The sequence below is a fragment of the Gorilla gorilla genome, chromosome 8, assembly GCF_029281585.2.
Source record: "Gorilla gorilla gorilla isolate KB3781 chromosome 8, NHGRI_mGorGor1-v2.1_pri, whole genome shotgun sequence".
NCBI classification, from domain to species: Eukaryota; Metazoa; Chordata; class Mammalia; order Primates; family Hominidae; genus Gorilla; species Gorilla gorilla.
In genome coordinates, this window is record NC_073232.2 from 51,488,266 (window position 1) to 51,509,123 (window position 20,858).

General features: G+C 37.7%; 1 pseudogene; it reads right to left on the reverse strand.

Annotated features, from left to right (window-relative positions):
• Positions 1-1,434: 1,434 nt before the first annotated feature.
• The window catches only part of LOC129524817 (syncytin-2-like), a 297,355-nt pseudogene continuing 277,931 nt past the window's right edge, over positions 1,435-20,858 (reverse strand).

A 20,858-nucleotide genomic window follows, 5' to 3' on the forward strand; every position in this document is an offset into this window, starting at 1 on the left:
GTGGCAATGAGGAGAGGAGTTAGGAAGCCACCATAGTAGACCTGGAAAGGAGTGATGATGGCTTAGGGAAGGTGATGGCTTACCCTAGACAGAGTAAGCAGGATGAGCTATATTTTGGGGTTGAAAATGAAATGTGCTGATGGAGTGCGTGTGGGAGGTGAGGGAATGGAAGAAATCCATGATGATTTTAGGTTTCTAGCTTTGGTTGTGGAAGCTTAATGATCTCATTTACTGAAATAGAGAAGATTATAGGAGGAACATATTTTGGAAGGGAAATCAAACTTTCCTTGAGGAATTTTAAGCTTCAGATGTCTATGAGATGTCCAAACAGAAATTTGAATTAGCCTGGATTTTAAACCTGGAAATCATATGAAATATCTATATGGAGACATAAACTTTCACAATCGTATAGATCTTTAAAGCCACAGATAGCAGCGATATCTGCTGTGGCACTGGGGTCGACATAAAAGAGAAAAGAGGGCAGAGTCCTAAATGACTCCAAAATTTTCAGATCAGAGACAGAAGTGTATCAAGTGAAGGTGACTGAGAAGAACAACCAGGGAAATAGGAGGAAAACTGGAGAGTGTGGTGTCACCAAAACAGAAGAGAATGTATCAAGAAGAATAATGTCGTCTGATATGTCAAAGACTGCTGGGTGGTCTAGTAAGATGAGAACAGAAAACTGGATATTAGATTTGGTGACATGGAGGCCTATGTGACTTGGACAAGAATGCATTTGGTGTAATATTGGAAAGAAAATGCTAAATGGAAATGAGTTAAAAAGTAAGTAGTGGTAAAAAAAAAAAATGGAGGCTTTGTAGAGAAGTTTGATATTGAAGGGAAGAGCAAAAGGCTATGGAACAAAGAGACAAACTCCACTTTCGATGCTTTCAGCCCCAATCACTTTCACACCTCACCCGCCTCTGGGCAAGGGGAGAAAAAAGCCATGGGCTCACTCTCGTGGTGCTGGTGGGAAAGTTCAAAGCACACAAACCTCAGGCAACAGGCAGGTCCCCATCACACACCTCTCCAGCCTCCATCTGACCAATACCAGCCAAGCCATTCACCTTGCTTTACCTTGCTTCACTTCAGACTGGGCAAGAGCCCTTCTCTGTGGAGAATCCTTTTTCTGTTTATTGTATAAACAATACACCTTCTTTCATCTCTTATTAATGCCTATGTGTCATTCATGCCAATATCTGTGTAATTTCCTGGCAGGGGCTGCCCAGTATCCAGCAGGAGCCACTAAGCACCCAAATGAAACACAGACAGAAGCAGGATTTGGGGCCAAGGAAAAAATGGGCATTGTTTTAATGGAGATGGGATGACAGAAAACATGTCTTTATGCTGATGGAAAATATCCAATAGAGGATGAGAGATTGATGAAGCAGGAAAAAGAGGGCATAACTGCAGGAACAAAGTACTTGCCTTGTGTGGTAGAAAGGAGGTGGGGTCCAGAAGACAAGGGCAGAGGGGGGCCATCCATAGGAAGAGAGACATTTCCTCCACTGTAACAGAAGAGAAAAGGAGAAGATGGGTTTTCAACTCAAATATCCCATCCTTGAGCCAAATAGTCTAAGCGAGTGTAGTAGCAACGGTGTGCAAGACAAGGAGTGATTGAGTCAGTGAGAAGTTAGAAAATGTATACAAGTCTGAGAAGTGCAAACTGTCTACAGGCCAACAGATTGCAAACCCTGGGGCTGCACATAATACTCCAGAATCATTGGCATTCCCCTTTTGGTCCCCCTGAATTACTCCTGTCATTAATTTCCCATGAAAACATGAGACTGGTCAGAAGACAAAGACTATACACCTGAATGGTCAATAGCAGCTTCACAATGGTTGTCCAGATTCCCACTGCAACCTCCCAAGCTTCACTTTTATCTCCATCCCAGGAAGGGTTTCTTACTAAGAGACTGTGGGAATTTCAGGGATAGCCACAGATAACAGTAATTTCCATTTTCATTTTTATTTCATTTTTAAGTTTTTTTCAAACCATTTTATCAGTTGTCTAGATATCTAAAGGTAAACTGTTAGTTATTGACTCCTTATATGTGTTTTCCTTGAGATTCGTGAATTGTATTTTCAAACTAGGAAAGCAATTCATAATTCCTTTGGGAACAGCATGCTGAATAGAAATGAGTATATTTCCACAGAAATGGACTCATTACTCTGCCAGTATTGCATAGAGCCTTATGAATAATTGTTATAAAACAAACGGGTCTTACAGGAATAAAAACTTTGCATTTATCGATATTATACTTTTGCATGGAAAACAATTTATCCTCTTACATTTAATTTGCTTTGGTGGTGTTTGCTATTTTCCTTGTGCTCAAAAGATTGGCACAGTCTGAAATCTGGAAATGTAAAAGAAATTTTAAATATATATTAGCATAAAATATATTAACAATATAAAATCAATAGTCATTATAGTTTGACTTTTTTTGATCTTTTTACTCTAAAATGTAATCTAAATAATAACAAAATAAATATTGAGCTGAAGAAAAGAAAAAGGAAACAGTGATTTTCATGTCTGCTATGTGGCGGCACTAGGTTTAATGCGTTGTATGTGCGTCATCTTCTCTGAAGTGAGCATCATCTGCACAGATGAGAACACTGAGGTTCAAAGAGTTTAAATAATTTGTCCGAAGTAAAAAAAATCTAGAAAATGGCAAAGCCACAATGTAAATATAGTCCTCACTTTTAAATTTTTTTTATTGCTTCTTCTCAAAATAGAGGTTAAAGAAAAGGTGAAAGATTCCCATTAAACTCAAAAACTCGTAACATCAAGTAATTTTAGACATTTGACATTTGATGATTGACAATGACAGAGTTTTCTCCTTTTAAATCACTGGAATTGGATGTGGCTAATATTCATGTAGAAGTCATGAATCTTTAACTGTGGTGATTAATCAACATTTCCTTTCTGTGATCTAATTACTGCCTTTATGTTTGCGTGGTCAGAAAATAGGAGCAAAAATAAAGGAGGGAAGGTGAAGGGTGATAGGAATTCCTTAGTATAACTCTCTATGATTACACAGTGTTACCTGTACTCCAAGTCAGCACACCAGTATTTAACAGTACAGAGATTAGAGCCCTGTAGGAAGTCAATTTTTAAAGTCTCTAGAAAGAGCAGTTTGGTGAATTGACACAATATCTTCAAATTGCAAACAAAATGAAGCACTCTCACACTATTATTTTAAAGGGAAACATTCACATCTGTGTTCATGTTGATTGACACACAACAAAATAGCAAGGCAGTCGTCCTTTCTCCTGCCTTTTTTTTTTTTTTTTGAGACAGAGTCTCACTCTGTCACCTAGGCTGTAGTGTAGTGGCACGATCTCAGCTCACTGCAACCTCTGCTTCCCAGTTTCAAGCGATTCTCTTGCTTCGGCCTCCTGAGTAGCTGAGACTACAGGTGTGTGCCACCACACCCAGCTAATTTTTGTATTTTTAGCAGAGACAGGGTTTCACCATGTTGGCCAGGCTGGTCTCGAACTCCTGACCTCAGGTGATCTGCCCACCTCGGCCTCCCAAAGTGCTGGGATTACAGGTGTGAGCCACCACGCCCAGCCTCTCCTGCCTATTTTTAACTGACCATACAGCATTGCTTCTTTAGTTGATTTTAGAGTTTAGGTAAGACATAGAAGCTGTCTTATGTTGTAGTAAGAAATACGTTAAACATGTCAGTGGCTTAACACAGCAAGAGCTGTTCTTCATGTTGCATGTCCATTGCACATTGGCAGTGGGGGCTGATGGAGCAGCCATCAAGCCAGAGCTTTGTTGGTCAGACTGATAGAGCAACACAGCATGAAGAATCAGAGATGAGCTCTCGAGACTTCTACCCAGAACTCACGACTTCTTTTTTTTCTTATTTACTTATCTGTTTATTTATATTCATAAGATACAAGTGGAATTTTGTTGCATCCATAGATTGCATGATGGTGAAGTTAGGGCTTTTAGTGCATCCATCACCCAAGTAACATATATTGTACCCATTCAGTAATTTCACATCATCCACTCCCCTCCTACCCTCTCACCCTTCCACACCCTCCACTGTCTATCATTCCACACTCTATGTTCATGTGTACATCTTATTTAATACCCACTTATGAATGAGAACACGTGGTATTTGTCTTTGTGCCTGACTTGTTTCACTTAGAACAATGGCCTCCAGTTCTACCCATGCTGCTGAAAAAGACATGATTTCATTCTTATTTATGAATAAATAGTCTTCTATTGTGTCATAAATAATGATATACATTTTTCTTTATCCAATCATTCATTGATGGACACAAGTTGATTCCATATCTTTGCTATTGTGAATAGTGCTGCTATAAGCATAGAGCTGCTGTTATGTTTTCAGTATAATGATTTCTTTTCCTTTAGATACATACCCATCAGTGGGATTGCTGGATCAAATAAAAATAGTAATTCTATTTTTAATTCTTTGAGAAATCTCCATACTATTTTCCATAGAGATTGTACTAATCTACATTCCCACCAACAGTGTATAAGAGTTCCCTTTCCTCCACATCCTTACCAACATCTGTTATTTTTTGTCTTTTTAATAAAAGCCATTCTGACTGGTATAAAATGATATTTCACTGTGGTTTTAATTTGCATTTCTCTGATGATTAATGGTGAGCTTATTTTCATGTGCTTATTGGCCATTCGTATGTCTTCTTTTGAAAAAAAGTCTATTCATGTCCTTTACCCATTTTTTAAAAAATAACTTTATTGAGATATAATTCACATACCATACAATTCACCCATTTAAAGTATACAATTTAATGGCTTTAAAAATATTAAGAATTATGTATCCATCACCACAGGCAATTTTAGGCCATTTTTATTACCCTCCCTTCCAATTCTTAATTGTTGTCCCCGCCAATTCTCCCATCCTTTTATCCTTAGGCAATCAGTAATCTATTTTTTGTCTCTATAGATCTGCCTATTCCAAACATTTCATATAAAAAATTATACAATATGGTCCTTTGTGACTGGCTTCTTTCACTTAGCATAATGTTTTATTTATTTTTTTAATTTTTATATATTCGGGGGTATAAGTGCAGGCTTCTTACATGCATATATTATGTAGTGGTAAAGTCTATTTTGTCCACTTTTTAATGGGATTATTTGTGGGTTTTTTTGTTGGGTATTTTAAGTTCCTATTTCACTGTTCTAAATAAATCATGTGATCACAGCAAACTTCAAAGGAGCATAGAAGTGCAGTGTTGAAATGTGGGCAAGGAGAAAACCTGAAATACTTGGTGGAGAGCACTGGTAGCCCCACCATAATTACTTCTTATGCCTAAAACTTTCTGTTACGGGGGAGAACCACAATAAAAGACAGAATATCAGAAGTTAAGAATCCAATCAGCAAACAAAGAAATTTTTTCAAAAGTCTGCCTCGAATGTGTAAGTTGAGTCATAAATTAAGAACAAGATCTGTTTACCAAGGAAAGAGAGAAAATTCCCCTTGAGAATGGATCATTGAAAACTCAAAATGAATTTTTTTCTTAGGAGCAAGATCACACATGGCGTTTGTGTTCTTGTATTGATCTACAAGGGTTTATTTAACCTATATATAAAAGAAAATTAAAACTACAGAGAGTGGTGGCCTCCTAGATTGAGGATCTAGGAGCAGAAAACATTACAGTTAAGTTAAAAAATAAAAAGAGGTAGAAATGAGAAAGCTTTCCTTCTTGCCTTTGAGTCACAGGCTTGATCCTAAGAAACATTTTTAATAGATAAAGTTGACCCTGTTACCTGAATTCTGTACCACCAGATACCATTGTCCTTACACAGTCATAAACAACACAGAACCCTCCACTCAGAACTGTTGGAATCTCTAATGTTGTGCCAAGATCCAAAATTATTTCCTCCTTTATCCAGTACCAATTTCCTCCATTTTAATGCATTGATCTTAGATAATCATTAAGTGAAAAAGTGTGGTTTAGTGGAAAGAGGACATAGATAAGCATCAGGGAATATGGATTCTAATCTCAGCTCCAGAATATACTTTTCAGGTTACAATTTTGTGAGGTACTTTATAAGTTTTAGTTTATTAATCTATAATATAGAAAGGAAAATATAGAACAAACAACTGGCATAGAATCAAATGAGATAATAGGAAAAAGTCTTCTTTCAGAATTCTGAAAGTAGCATAGAATTGTAAGGTGTGGGTGTGATGATGATCATGATCATGATCATGATGATGATAATATAGAAAGTAATGGGATTAAGAGCATGTATAATATTTGAAAAACTGATTCTTCTATAACCCAAACATAGATACTTGCATCTTCAAGAGAAAGCTTATTATCCCAACCATGTTAGTTTCTTGAATGCAGAGACAGTTTCTTTCATCTCTGTCAGTCATGGTGCATAGCATATACTCAATAAATGTTGCATTGCTCCAAAGAATAAAGAAAAAGATAATATGGGCTAAAGCACAGAACATACCCTATGAAATGGAAAGAAGAAACTATCCTGAAAGGGACAAAAGGAAGGTGGATCCAGGAATTGAGTGAAGACCAGGTTTCACAAGGTGGTGGGCGGTTTCATTTCCATAGGGCCCTTGAAAGACAGAAATATGAAGACAGCCTTTGTAGAGCAGGCTGCAGCAGAGAAATGGTTCAATATCAAGCAATAGCAATTATACACAAGCCACAGAAAGTGATGTTCCAAAGTAATGAACCTCTCAGGAGAGTGACTTTTTAACCACATTTTTAGGTATTCTTAAGTAAAAAATTAGCGGCCAGGCACAGTGGCTCATGTCTGTAATCCCAGCACTTTGGGAGGCCAAGGCAGGCAGATCACAAGGTCAAGAGATCAAGACCATCCTGGCCAACATGGTGAAACCCCATCTCTACAAAAAATACAAAAATTAACTAGGCATGGTGGCCTGTGCCTGTAGTCCCAGCTACTCAGGAGACTGAGGCAAGAGAATCACTTGAACCCGGGAGGCAGAGGTTGCAGCGAGCCAAGATTGCAGCACTGCACTCCAGCCTGGTGACAGAGCCAGATTCCGTCTCAAAAAAAAAAAAAAAAAAAGTAAGTTTCTAAATGGTTAAGTTTTCAATATTCCTGCATGAGGGGATCTTCCTTTCATCCTCCCATTTGTTTTTCTTCCTGGTTATATTATATTATATTATATTGTATATAAATATATACTATAATATACATACCAGGCTGGATGAAGACATGGTAATTCAAAGTCAAGAATTGTATCTTCCTACTTGGTTTTCTTACTTCTCTGACCTCATTTCTCAGGGAGATAATTAGAAGTTCAATGTTGAACTCATCATTCTTTATTACTCAGCTGGACTGGCCCAAAATTTACCTTCAAAAGTGATTTTTGCTGGATAAAGTGATGATTGGAAATGAATGATATGAGATTGCATCATATTATTTTTTCCAAATTCTGATTTCTAAGTATTTGCAGAATAGTTCATTACAGAAATAATGTGTATATATATGTTACATATAATATTAATATATATAATAATATATACATTAACTTGCTACACACATTCCCTGTATAGCTTAAAACCCAAGTGGTTATTGGTAACTTGTTATGGGATGCTTTATACAAAAGTGAATTACTTATGCACAGAATAAATTACTGCGAGTTTTGAATGAAGTATCTGATGGGTAGCAAAAAATGTATAAAGAAGTGATAGTGCAGCTTTTGTCAATCAAGGACAGGATTAATTACTAGCAATATAGACAGCCTAATGAGACAGGCTGATTAATAGGACAGGGATATGGAGTCTTTCTAGTCCTTCACTTGCCTTGTCCTCTACATAAAAATCAAACCTCCTCTTCTAGAATTCCACTTAATCAGGCACACTGAAAGCACAGAACCCCAATGATCCCGAGAGAGCTTTTCATTTCATGACAGAATTGATTAAAAGACACTTTGCATCTAGCTCTAAGTTGAGAGGAAAAGAGTAAGATTAGAGAGGGGCTATTTCTTTCAATAATTTTTTTTAAGTATCACATTTGTGATAGATTTATATATAATACAATTATACATTATTTATATGTAATATAATTATACATTATATTATATGTAATATATTATTTATAAACATTATTTCTATAATGAACTTCTATTCTGCAAATACTTAGAAATCAGAATTTGGAAAAAATAATATGGTGTGATCTCATATCATTCATTTCCAATCATCACTTTATCCAGCAAAAATCACTTTTGAAGGTACATTTTGGGCCAGTCCAGCTGAGTAATAAAGAATGATGAGCTCAGCATTGAACTTCTAATTATCTCCCTGAGAAATCAGGTCAGGGAAGTAAGAAAACCAAGTAGCAAGATACAATTCTTGACTTTGAATTACTAAGTCTTCATCCAGCCTAATCAAATGGGAATGAATTCAAGAAAGATGGTAGCTAAAATGCAACTGGAAAAAAAGCCCAAACTGTTTACCTTTATGTCATAGAGGCTGATCAAAAGCTATATACTGGTCTTTACTCCACTCTGTCCCTTGTCTCTAGCTCCAGTCCTGGCCTAGATGAATCTCTAGAGATCTTATCTGGTCTGAGTACTCTATGACTTAGAAAATTCAGTGTAGCAGATAATAGTTTCTAAAAGTTTTGCAACAGCAATATTTTTATATTTCCACATTCTCTTCCAGAACCTTGCCACTCCTCATTAAAATTCAGACTGCCTTCTATCCCCTTGAACCAAAAGAATGTGATAGACGTGATATTGTGCAGCTTGCAAGGATAGCTTGTAAAATACAACACGGCTTGTGTTTGGTGCTGTCACTCAGAATGCTTGGCCTTTCAACCCAGTTGCCAGGCTGGGGGGAAGCCAAAGGAGCTCACACAGAGAGGCCCATAAGGGGAGGAACTGGGGCCTCTGACCAACAGCCACATGAGTGAGCTTGGAGCAGACACTCCAGCCTCAGCCAAGCCTTCGAACGACCGCAGACCAACTTGACATCTTGACTGCAACCTCATGAGAGAGCCTGAATCAGCACCACTCAACAAGGTTTATTATTTTAAGTCACTAAATATTGGAGTAATTTGTTATGCAGCAATAGATAACTAATGCATCTTCCCATTAGGGTTATAGGACTGGAGAAAATGACTTTTTAACCATACACATGACATATATTAAAACATGGTAAGGTACAAACTTTCAGTTACAAGATACCATAAGTTCTGGGGACCTAATGTACAGGATGATAAATATAGTTAGTAATGATGTATTGTCTACTTGAAATTAGCCAACAGAGTGGACCTGAAGTGTTCTCAACACTCTCCAAAATAGTAACTATGTGAAGTGATGAATATGTTAATTAGCTTGATTCTGGTTATCATCTCACAATGTATATGTATATCAAAACATCACATTGGACATCTTAAATATATGCAATTTTTATTTGTCAATCATACCTCAATAAAGGTGGGGAAAAGAAAAACATGGCAAGGTAACTACTTAGTGATAGCATTAACAACAAAGGTAGCCCAGATGCAGTGGCTCAGGCCGGTAATCCCAGCACTTTGGGAGGCCAAGACAGGATTTCTTGAGCCCAGGAGTTCAAGACCAGCCTGGGCAACACAGTGAGACCCCGTCTCTACAAAAATTTTAAAAAGTTAGCTGTGCACAGTAGCATGCCCCTGCAGTTTTAGCTATTAAGGACACTGAGACAGAAGGATCGCTTGATCCCAGGAGTTTGAGGCTTCAGTGTGCTGTGATCATATCACCCAGTGCACTCCAGCCTGGGTGACAGAGCAAGACCCTGTCTTAAAAAAAAAAAAAAAAAAGAAAGAAAGAAAGAAAGAAAGAAAGAAAGAAAGAAAGAAAGAAAGAAAGAAAGAAAGAAAGAAAAATTAAAATTTAAAAAAAGGGTGGACAGCATGTGACACAGAAGGAGCCACGGAGAAGGAAGTGTTCATATGAGCAGAATAAAGTATTTCCAAGGAGACCAGAAACAACACATATAAGAGAAAGACCCAGAGAAGGCGGTGAAGGAGAGAAAAACAGCAACTAGAGAAAAGAAAGGAAATTTGGTTTTCATGGCGTGTTTTAAGGCAGCTGAAATTACACCAGTTTTCTGTGACTGCTGAAAGCAATGGAAGTGATACCCATGTTCAAGAATCCTGATTCGTAAGATTCCCCAGCAAAAGCCAGTACAGAAAGGAAACCAGGAAACACTCTGTCGTTTCAATTACCACGAGTGAAGCAAAGGACACTGAAAAATCAGAATTTTGGCAGCATGAACAAGTCACTTTTTGTACTCATGACAATTCTATTTTGTTCTGTTAAGGGATTTGTGTGAAAATCCTATGACATGAATGCCAGCAAAAGTGTAGTGGGGGATCATTCTTACTTCAAATGCCCTCAGGGTCTCTGTGAGGGAAAACTGTGCCAGAGAAGAATATCTCATACAAGAATAGACCATGGGTAAACCACAGAAGGGTTTTTTTTGTTTGTTTGTTTGTTTTGTTTTGTTTTGTTTGCATCCTGGGCCATATTATGAATAATGAGCAACTTCTGAGTAAAATAAAAGAAATAACAGCATGGATGCCATATTTTAGGCTTTCTTAAGAAATCCTTGAGATCATGTGTATTTCAGAATTCAAAACCTTTTGGATTTTTGAAATGTAATCTGTGTATATGCCAAGCATATCAAGTCAACCAGAGAAATATTATTAGGTTAATATCTACCATTAATCAATACCTAGGTTTTAACCAGTCACTGTGTTAATCTTATTTGATTCTTCCATCTGCTCTGGAAAAATGATAAAACTGAGGACCACAGAGATTCCCAAGATCACAGGACTAGTAAGTAAGCATATTTAGGACTCCACCTTGAACCAGACTTCACATCCTCTGCCTTTAATCACCCTACTGTATTGCAGAAAATTCAAGACGTGTCGAGTTGTGTGTGTGTGTGTGTGTGTTTTATGTTTTTGTTTCTGTTTCTTTTTATAGAAGTAATAACAATGTTAAGGAACTTAGGAAAGATTACCTATAATTAACCATCCTGACATCAGTTATCACCTTTGTTTATCTTGTTTTTGGTCTTATATCAGGATAGAACCCCCAGGAAGAGCTACAGAAAACAGTAACTTCACTTGGGATGGGGGTGCAGATAGGGACAGTGGTGGTGACCATAATCTAAGATTGAGAAAAAGGAACAGCTAAAGAGAAATGGAAATCATTTCCCCTACCTTTTTGGAATTGTGAGTATGTACAGAAGAGTAAAGTCAATCTCCTAGAAGCAGAGTTTAGAATGGTAGTTACCAGAGTCTGGGAGACTGGGGAGATATTGGTCAAAGGATACAAAATGTCAGTTAGATAGGAGGAATAAATTCAAGAGATCTTTTACATATCATGATGACGGTAGTTCATAACAAAGTATTATATACTTAAAAATTGCTAACAGAGTAGATTTTAAGTGTTCTTACCACAAAAAAAAACCATAAGTAGGCCGGGCGCGGTGGCTCACGCCTGTAATCCCAGCACTTTGGGAGGCCGAGGCGGGTGGATCACGAGGTCAGGAGATCGAGACCATCCTGGCTAACACGGTGAAACCCCGTCTCTACTAAAAATACTAAAAATTAGCCGGGCGTGGTGGCGGGCGCCTGTAGTCCCAGCTACTCGGGAGGCTGAGGCAGGAGAATGGCGTGAACCCAGGAGGCGGAGCTTGCAGTGAGCCGAGATCGCGCCACTGCACTCCAGCCTGGGTGACAGAGCAAGACTCCGTCTCAAAAAAAAAAAAAACAAAAACCATAAGTAGATGAGGTAATGCATATTCTAGTTAGCTTGATTTAACCATTCCACAACATATACATATATAAAAACATCATGTTCTACACAATACATTTATACAATTTTGTTTGTCAATTAAAAAAAGAAGAGCAGACAGTGATAGAACTCCAAAGAGGGGTTTTCTTTGCAAACACTAAGGATGATTTCAGACAGAAATTTAGGTTCTCCAGGTAACAGGAACAGAATCAACTAAAAAATAACACCAAAGGATCAATTGGCAAAATAGTCTTACACCAGCAGATTTCTGGAAGTACTACACATATCAGAGCATAGAACCAAAGTGATCTACTAGGATATTCATTGTGGGAAGTTATGCACCATAAAATTGCAAGACATGACATATGTTGATAATTTTCAAGAAGACTCTTTCTGAAATATTGTCTTAGGAGCATTGGCAAATGGAAAATCAAGGGGCTTCCCTGCATAGCTCATTGTCACCAGAGCTGGGTAAGTCCCCAAACAACATGAAATATGTTACTGCCTCCCAATCTCAGTTCTGCAGCAAACCAGATCATAATAGCAACATCTTTGACACTAAGGTCATCCATTCATGAGACTTAAACCCTTCTTAAACATTTGCATTATATAATAACTCTACTAGAAAAAGATAAATTTATATCTTAAGCTAAAGCTTCCTAATGAAAAACCATCATGTGGGTAGTAATTTGATGTAAATATAAGGGTGCTAAAAATAATAAACGTGTTAGTTCAGGCACAGGAATTGGGATAACATTAACCAAGAAGATAAATTAACATCTTAAACACAAAAGCAATAATCAAACTACCATAGTTTCCCCTGATCAGCTACTCCCACATACAGGAGAAGCACCAAAATCAGCAGTCAGTTGTAAATATTAGAAAACAGTGCCTTAGCAATTCATGAGTCAGGGGTAGAGTCATAGAAAACTGTAGATAATAACTTTCTATTAAATAAGATTTTTAAGTCTGCGTCAGCACTTAAGAGTAAGGATGGAGTCTGAGTTTCTCCACAAGATAAAGATGTCTGAAATTCGTATCTGTTAGAGAAAATTAAATCTAGTTTAATTTGCTATGGCCATTAATGCCTTTAAACACGGCAGAGTATCTGACTTGAAACAAATTATTATTGAAATATAAAAAGTGCCTAATTCATGGATTTGATGATTATTTTTTACTTTCTGTAGACATTAGCTGCATTAAGTCTATAGCTCTGACACTGTAATTTCCTGGAGGTAATAAATGTGATGCTCTTGACATAATATTATCAAATACCTCATTCCCAGCAATGCTTGGAATAGAGTTCCATGCCTAAAAGTGTGTGATTTCAGGGCTAATAAGTGGATACTAAATCTCTCATTCGTCCTTTCACAAGGACAATCTGTTAAAAAATAATGCACAGGTTTTCATTCAAAAATTGAAATATGGAGTATGAAATCCTAGTATTTCTCTTCTGAATTCCAATCATTCAAATCCTTCCCATTTATCCCTTTATTTAGATGGCAAGCTCCTGCTTCTCCTCTAATATGCAGTCCCAATGTTCTCTCTTTCTTGAGCCCTTTCCAGACTCTGCCATGAAGTATGTGGTCCTCTTCTTGCTTTCTCCATAAGATTCTGCTTTAAAAAATAGTGTGTATTGTTACTATTATTTGTTTTTTTACATGCTGTTCTTCCATTATTAAAGTATAGATTTGTCAAGGACAGAATATATGCTTTCCTTATTTCTACAACAAAAATGACACCTAGCATATACTAACTTCTCAATATAAGTCTGTAATGTGATGAATATACGATGGAGGACATAAGTAATCATCTGCTCTTTACCTAGCACTGTGCTCAGCATTTTTGTCACATTATCTCCTTTACTTTTCCCTTCAACATTGAGAGTATTATTATACCCCTTTGATCAAAGAAAAAAATCAGGCCCAATTGGATGGTTAGTGGCTTGTCAGAGCCCTCATAAATAGTAATAGAAGGTGTATCAAACCAAGATTATTTGCTACAAAGCTTTTTCCACCACAGCAGTGGACAATAGGCATGTTTACAGAGAGCCTTCAATGTGATTAAACAATACCTGAGTTATTTTACTTCCATGGAACTGAATAGAACAGTTTAGGAGACAAAGGAATGATGTGGATTGAGTGAAGTGAGTAGAATCTTTAAGAATTTGGTGCAAATACAAACTTCCTATGTGATACAACCATATACATCCAAGCAGCTATAAATTAAATGAATAAAAATTTATGCTGTCTCCTCTATCAAAGAGAGTGAATATTTATTTCTAGGAATATTCCTCATCTCCCTTTATTGACAAATTATATGTAACACTATTTTTGTGGCTACATTTATTCTTTAATATCTCTTTCTACTCCAAACCTAGGCACCCACACTAGAGCAGGGAATGTTATCTTACACAAAATTGTATCCTACCAAACACACCATGGTGACCAACGGTGAGTAATAGTTTAGGAAGTATTTGTAGGGAAAGATACGCTGACCAGTAAATGCAAGTATAACAGCAATGGATTTATCCATAGGTCATGTTTGGTCCACAGGACAACAGTCTATCAGGAGCTTGAACTGGATAATCTCAGCAACACTTTAGCCATGTTTTCACTCCTACCCTTTCTTGAGCACCTACATCTAGAAATGGCATTCCTTGTATATCATCCTTAATTCTCACAATAGCTCTATAAGATGTATTTTGTCTTTTTTGTGTTTTTTGTTTGTTTTTTGTTTTTGTTTTTGAGACAGAGTCGCACTCTATCACCTAGACCGGAGTGCAGTGGCACCATCTCGGCCCACTACAACCTCCGCCTCCCGGGTTCAAGTGATTCTCCTGCCTCAGCCTCCCGAGTAGCTGGAATCACAGGCATGCGCCACCACACCTGACTAATTTTTGTATTTTTAGTAGAGATAGGGTTCTGTCATCTTGGCCAGGCTGGTCTCAAACTCCTGACTTCAAGTGATCCGCCCGTCTCAGCTTCCCAAAGTGCTGGGATTACAGGCGTGAGCCACTGTGCCCTGCCTATAAGATGTATTTCTATGGCCCTGTGTAAATGATGAAGCTAAGACTCAGAGGCATTAACTAACTTAGTTAAGGTTACCCAATGAGTAAACATTATAGCAAGCCCATATGACTCCAGAGCTCATACACTGTCCACTAACCACCCCCCACAGCTCCTTGTAAACCTACATGAAAATAATTACACACTGATTGAAAAAAATAAGGTATAAAAACTCTGCGATTACACTGTTAGAAACTTGCCAAGAAAATAATTGTTAGTATGGTGAGTATTTGAGAGTTATTTTTTCCTGACAGAGAGTGATTGGGAGTGGAAAGGCTCAGACAATGAGGAGGAGGTGGCAAGAAAGCACATGTGGGATCCATGGCCTGTCATTTTGAATTGACAACGAAGACAACGAAGTTAACCCTAGCATTATTTAGGTTGTTTTTGGAATTTAAAAAAAAAAAAAAGTCCTGCTAGTCACAAAATTTTCCTTAATTCCAACGATCCCAAGTCAACCTTGTTCATAGAGATAATTCAAAGGAAGTCAAATTTTGGCTATGGTCTATGAAACATTCATCTCAGATACAAATATGCATTTAAAGCTGTGAAGGAAAAAACACATTTCACAGTGAGGTGATCTGCTGAAAATAAGTCAAAAAGTTTAAAGTAACAAAACTGTAAGTAAAATGATTAGTCTACTTATATAAAAGTTTGTTGCTAAGCAACCACATCAATGGAATATTTCAATTATGATTTGAAGTTCTTGAGCTCCCCTTAGCAGTAACAAAAATAGACATTCCATAGCTAATGAAATCATCTCATAAAATATGGAAACCTGAGACTAATTTTCTGAAACAATGTGTCCCAAAAACATAGCAACATATTAATATTAAAACATAGAGTGAGGACCTGGTAACTATAATTTGTTCTTTTCCATTGTACATTGACATTTTCCCACCCCAAACAAGCTCTTTTGTAGTCTACTATGTTCTTTAACAGTCAGTGAAATAATTGGATGTATATTTTCTTTTGGAAATCGTAACTATGGTTATTAAGCGGGTGAGTGATGAGGTAGTTATACAACCTCCAGAGCTTCATAATTCTCTTTAAAGCACAAATTTTTCATCTTCAGATTTTAAGATCTGAATTATTTTTTGTATAAAACAAGAATAAATTGGGATGCCTTACTATTAACTGCCTGTTATAAACTATGAAATCATTTTTATATTTGAATGTATATGTTTCTTTCTTTCACTGCCCCCACTTGGGAGGTGGTCGTCATTACAATGAAATAGTAGAGGCCAGGCTTAGCAATGCGGTGTGAAACCATCAGCACATCCCAGCTTCCCCCAGGCAGACTCTACCCGAAACAATCCCCAGCAAATGATTTTTGGTTCTGTGCTTAACAACTGCCCCTAAAAACATGGATGAAATATTATCTTATAACCAGTTTCAAAAACTAACTTTTTATTTAGATTAAAAAATGAAAAGTAACGTTTTGTCTATCTTAGCTTGGGGTCCCTAGGAGTAGGTTCTGAGCAAGGATTCTGCTACAGATGGTTAATTTTGGAAGTGACCCTACCAAGCAAAGGTAAAAGACAGGGAGTGAGAGACAAGAGAACAGGAATGGAGTCTATGAAGGCGTGTTATTCAAGCAAGTTGCCACTTCAGGGAACTTGAACTTAATTCTCCAGGAGAGTGCTGGGAAATGAAGTAGCACGCATGCCCTGGAGCTATCTCACATAGGGGTCAAGGAGCTGGGCTGCTTCTGGGAGGAGCGAAGGCTTTAATTCCCTGAAACTTCCTGCAAACCACTTGAGCAGAGGAACACCTCAGCTAAAGAGATGCTAGTGGTTGCAGTTGAATTTCATGACAATGTGCACCAAATTTGTGAGGCACCTTGGGCACTGAATGGAGTTAATACTTTGGGGAACATTTATCAGCCAATAACCAAGGGGAATTGGAGGTTAAACACATTAGCTTCCTTGCCATTCACATAGGATAACTCCAAGGCATGTGCTGTATTGATGTTCAGTGTTCCCAGAAGCATTGAGCTCTATATACCCACAGCAGTAACCTGTTTGATGTTATCTGTCTGGGCTTCACTCTTTTCTTTTGCTCACTTCCCCTGCTGGAATCACCTGCCAAATAAAGCACTTGCATTCACATCCTCGTCTTATGGTCTACTTCTGGGGAAAAATCAACCTGAAGAGTAGAAAATCATTTTAACTTGTTATCCGGATTTTTGCAAAATAACAACCGTTTTGCAGCAGAGACATCAAATAAGAGGCAAGATTGATTTCCATTACTAGCATAAAAGTAAAATATATTTCTTCCTCTATTTTCTTCTCCAAAATGCCCTATCCAAATTAATCATCTTACTTCTTCAGTGTTGTAACTCTTCTTATACAAAATACCCAAATTTGACAATTGGACAATAGCATATTAAAGCAATTTTCTTGGCATATCCAAAAAGATCACTCTGCCTGCCTCAGTAATTATGTCATCTGGGATTTTCCAGGAGACTTACACAAAATCTAAGAGGCTTTTCTCTCTCTTACTATAATTTGACCATACACATTGCTGCCAAATCAATATTTTAGCACATAGCTGTAATGACATCACTCCCAAGTTTAAAAACATTTAGAGGCATCATGCACCATGGTTCCTACAGAATTAAATAGAATCTCCTTGACCTGATACTCAAAATCTTCCAAAATCAAATGCTACACTGTATAATCAGAACCAAATTTTCAATAGCAATTATCCTACTGTACTCAATAAAGAGTTTTTGGACATGTGTTGTGTGTGGGTATTAAGCTGACCAACGATGCAAGTTTGCCTGCAACTGACTGTCTCAGTTTTAACACTGAAAGTCCCATGTCCCAAGAAACCCCTCAGACCCTAGCAAACTAGGACAAGTGGTCACCCTACATATGACAGCACCCACTGCTGTAGTGTACTTATTTTTCACACTATCAAGGAAAAAGCTATGCTCAAATAAATTAATGGTCTTATCTTTAATGGCGTATGTGGTTGAAAGAAGGAATCTCATATGCCAACACACATGGTGAGAGGGGAGGAAATGTACATAGAGTGTGAGTGGTAACAGCAGTATGTACCTCATTTATTATTCATTGAAATCAGAATCTTAGGACCTTTCCTATTTCCCCCAAACTTTTACCTGATATTCTATTAGAGCTAAAAACCCACCCCCAATAACCTCCAAGGTCCCTACATATTTGGGGTTTCAACTGTTTGCTCATATTGTTCCCCCCACCACCTTGAATGCTCCCCTTCATACCATCCCATCAACTCCTATCACATGGGATCCACTCTCTAAGACCCACTCAGATGCTGCTGTCTCAGTAAAGATGTTGTTATTTCCTGTCCCCAGTTCCAGGTTTGGTTTCCTCTTCACTTTGAGCCCTCACTATATTTTGTTCCTTTTTCATGGCACTAAAGGAATTTCATTGTTTTAAATGCATGCAGAGCTTTATAATCATACTTTAGGACTATTCTTCACAATTCCTCCGTGAGACCCTTGCACACAGCACGAATTCTTGCTTTCCTCTGACATGTGAGGAAGCTGAGGCTGATGATGGTTAGATCAGCTGCTTCAGCTTAGAGCTCAGGGGTTGTTGAACCAGAATTCAAACCCAAAAATTCTAATCCGAGGTCTAGCATAGTGCTCCTTACTCATAATCATATGTAATCAACTCACTAGACTTCAAATTATTTGAGGTATTAAAAACCATATATTAATTGTGATTATACCTTGGTAACAACATTTAAGCAGAGATTTTAATCCTGACATTCAAATTTCTCCCTCAGGTAAACCCTATTTGTTAGCACTTACAGCTGCAAATGTGTTTGTATAGGATAGTCCTCATGTGGGTTTCTTGTAATTTGGTACCATACCTATTCCTTAAAATGTCCTTCAGACCAAGGATACAGATTTAAGAGGATCTGTGAGGCAGAGCTCATAATTATGAAGCCAATTTCTCCCCTCGTTTGGCACAACAATCTACCATTTCTTAATGCAGTGTTCCTTAAATTGTGAACTGTAAACTATCTGCACCCATCATCAATAGAACATTCCAGGGCCTTTTAAAAATGCAGATCCCAGGTCAGTTATGGTGGCTCACACCTGTAATCTTAGCACTTTGAGAGGCCGAGGAGGGTGGATCACTTGGGCTCAGGAGTTCAAGACCAGCCCAGGCAACATGGTGAAACACTGTCTTCACAAAAATTACAAAAATTAGCCGCGTCCAGTAGTGCCAACTGCTCGGGAGGCTGAGGTGGGAGAATCATTTGAACCTGAGAGGCAGAGGTTGCAATGAACTGAGATCATTCCACTGCACTCCAGCCTGGGTGACAGAAGTGAAACTCTGTCTCAAGAAAAAAAAAAAAAATGCAGATCCGTATAGCCTACCTCAAATGTATGGATTCAGAAAACCAAGAGATGGGGTTCAGGAATGATGATCTTTATGGTTAAAGTTTAAACTGAACTTAAACATTAAAGTTTACCTCCTAAGCCTAGCATATAAAGTTATCATAAATATAAGAATATTACTTTCTACTGGAAACTTCTACTACTGCCTTTCTTCTACTTTACAAATTCTAGCTTCAGTCTCCATCATGTCTGTGGCACCCTTTCTTTCCTTCTACATCATTCCAATCCTACCTGAATGTCTAATCCAAATTTCAGCTCCTCTAACATCACCTCTCTTTCCTCTGATCCACCATCATTGTTGCTGCTGTTGTTATTGTTATTGATTTGATTGGTACCATGCACTGAGCACTTACCATATGTCCATCATTCTACTAAGTGCTTCATACAAACTATCTCTCTAACTCCTCAAAAAAGTCTTGTGCAGTATCTTCTGTTATCATCCCCACTCTTAAGATATTAAAACTGAAGTCAAAGAAGTTTAGCAACTTGCCCAAGACCACACCACCTGTGAGGGGAAAATCAGGACTGAGTCTCTCTGACACCAAAGCCCACACCTTCAGTGACTTCACTGTGTGCTTCTTTGACAGTGCGTTCAGTACAATGTTTCAACTGTGATAGGCACCTGTCATTGCGACTAGTCATGGTGCAGTCTCCTTGTGTGGTCTGATGAGCAATAAAGCACACTGAATCATCCTTACCAGGAATGATAAAATCGAAATGAGGTCAATTCCTCAACCTGTCGTACTCGTTTGTCTTATCTTAATTTAGAAGGAGAAAAGTTCATGATCAGAGCCAAATGATTTATTTTACTTCCATTGACAGAATGGCCCCCTCTACAAACAAAAATGTTATAACAGCGCATTTTTGCAAGATGCAAAAATACTGAAAAAAAAATGCAGCACTAAAGATACTGAATAGGCACTTGATAGCCAACCAATAACAACAACGATAACAACAATGATAATAATAATAATAGTAATACACAGCTAATATATATGGTGATCACTACAGACCAGGTACTATGGTTAGTGTCTTTGTATCTAATTTAATTCTTATAACAATCCTAACAAGTAGACATCCTTATCATCATCCCCATTTTACACATGGGGAAACCTGGGCTCAAAGAAGTGAAATAATTTGTACAAGTCCACATAGCTAGCTGTGGTATGGAAAGGAAGTAGTCTCAAATCTTGGTGTGCTTGACTCCCAGACTCAAGCTCATTGCTGTTCTGCTCTATTAAGGAAGGCTCTTATTAGGAATTTTGAACTGATGATTGGAAATTACTTTAAAAAAATTAAATAGTAGAGAAAGAAGCATATTTCACTCCATAAATAAAAACCAAACTGTAGGTTATCTGTGGATTTTCAAGGAAGACTGGAAAATAGTCTTCCCTGTCACATCAATGAATCCAAATAGCTGCCAGTATAGTTTGGCACCTGTCTCAGTCCATTCAGGCTGTTATAACAGAATACCATAGACTTGGGGGCTTATAACAAAAGAAATCTATTTCTCACAGTTCTGGAGGTTTGAAAGTCCAACACAAAGGGGCCAGCGGATTTAGCATCTGGTGAGGGCCTGGTCTCTGATTCACAAATGGCCGCCTT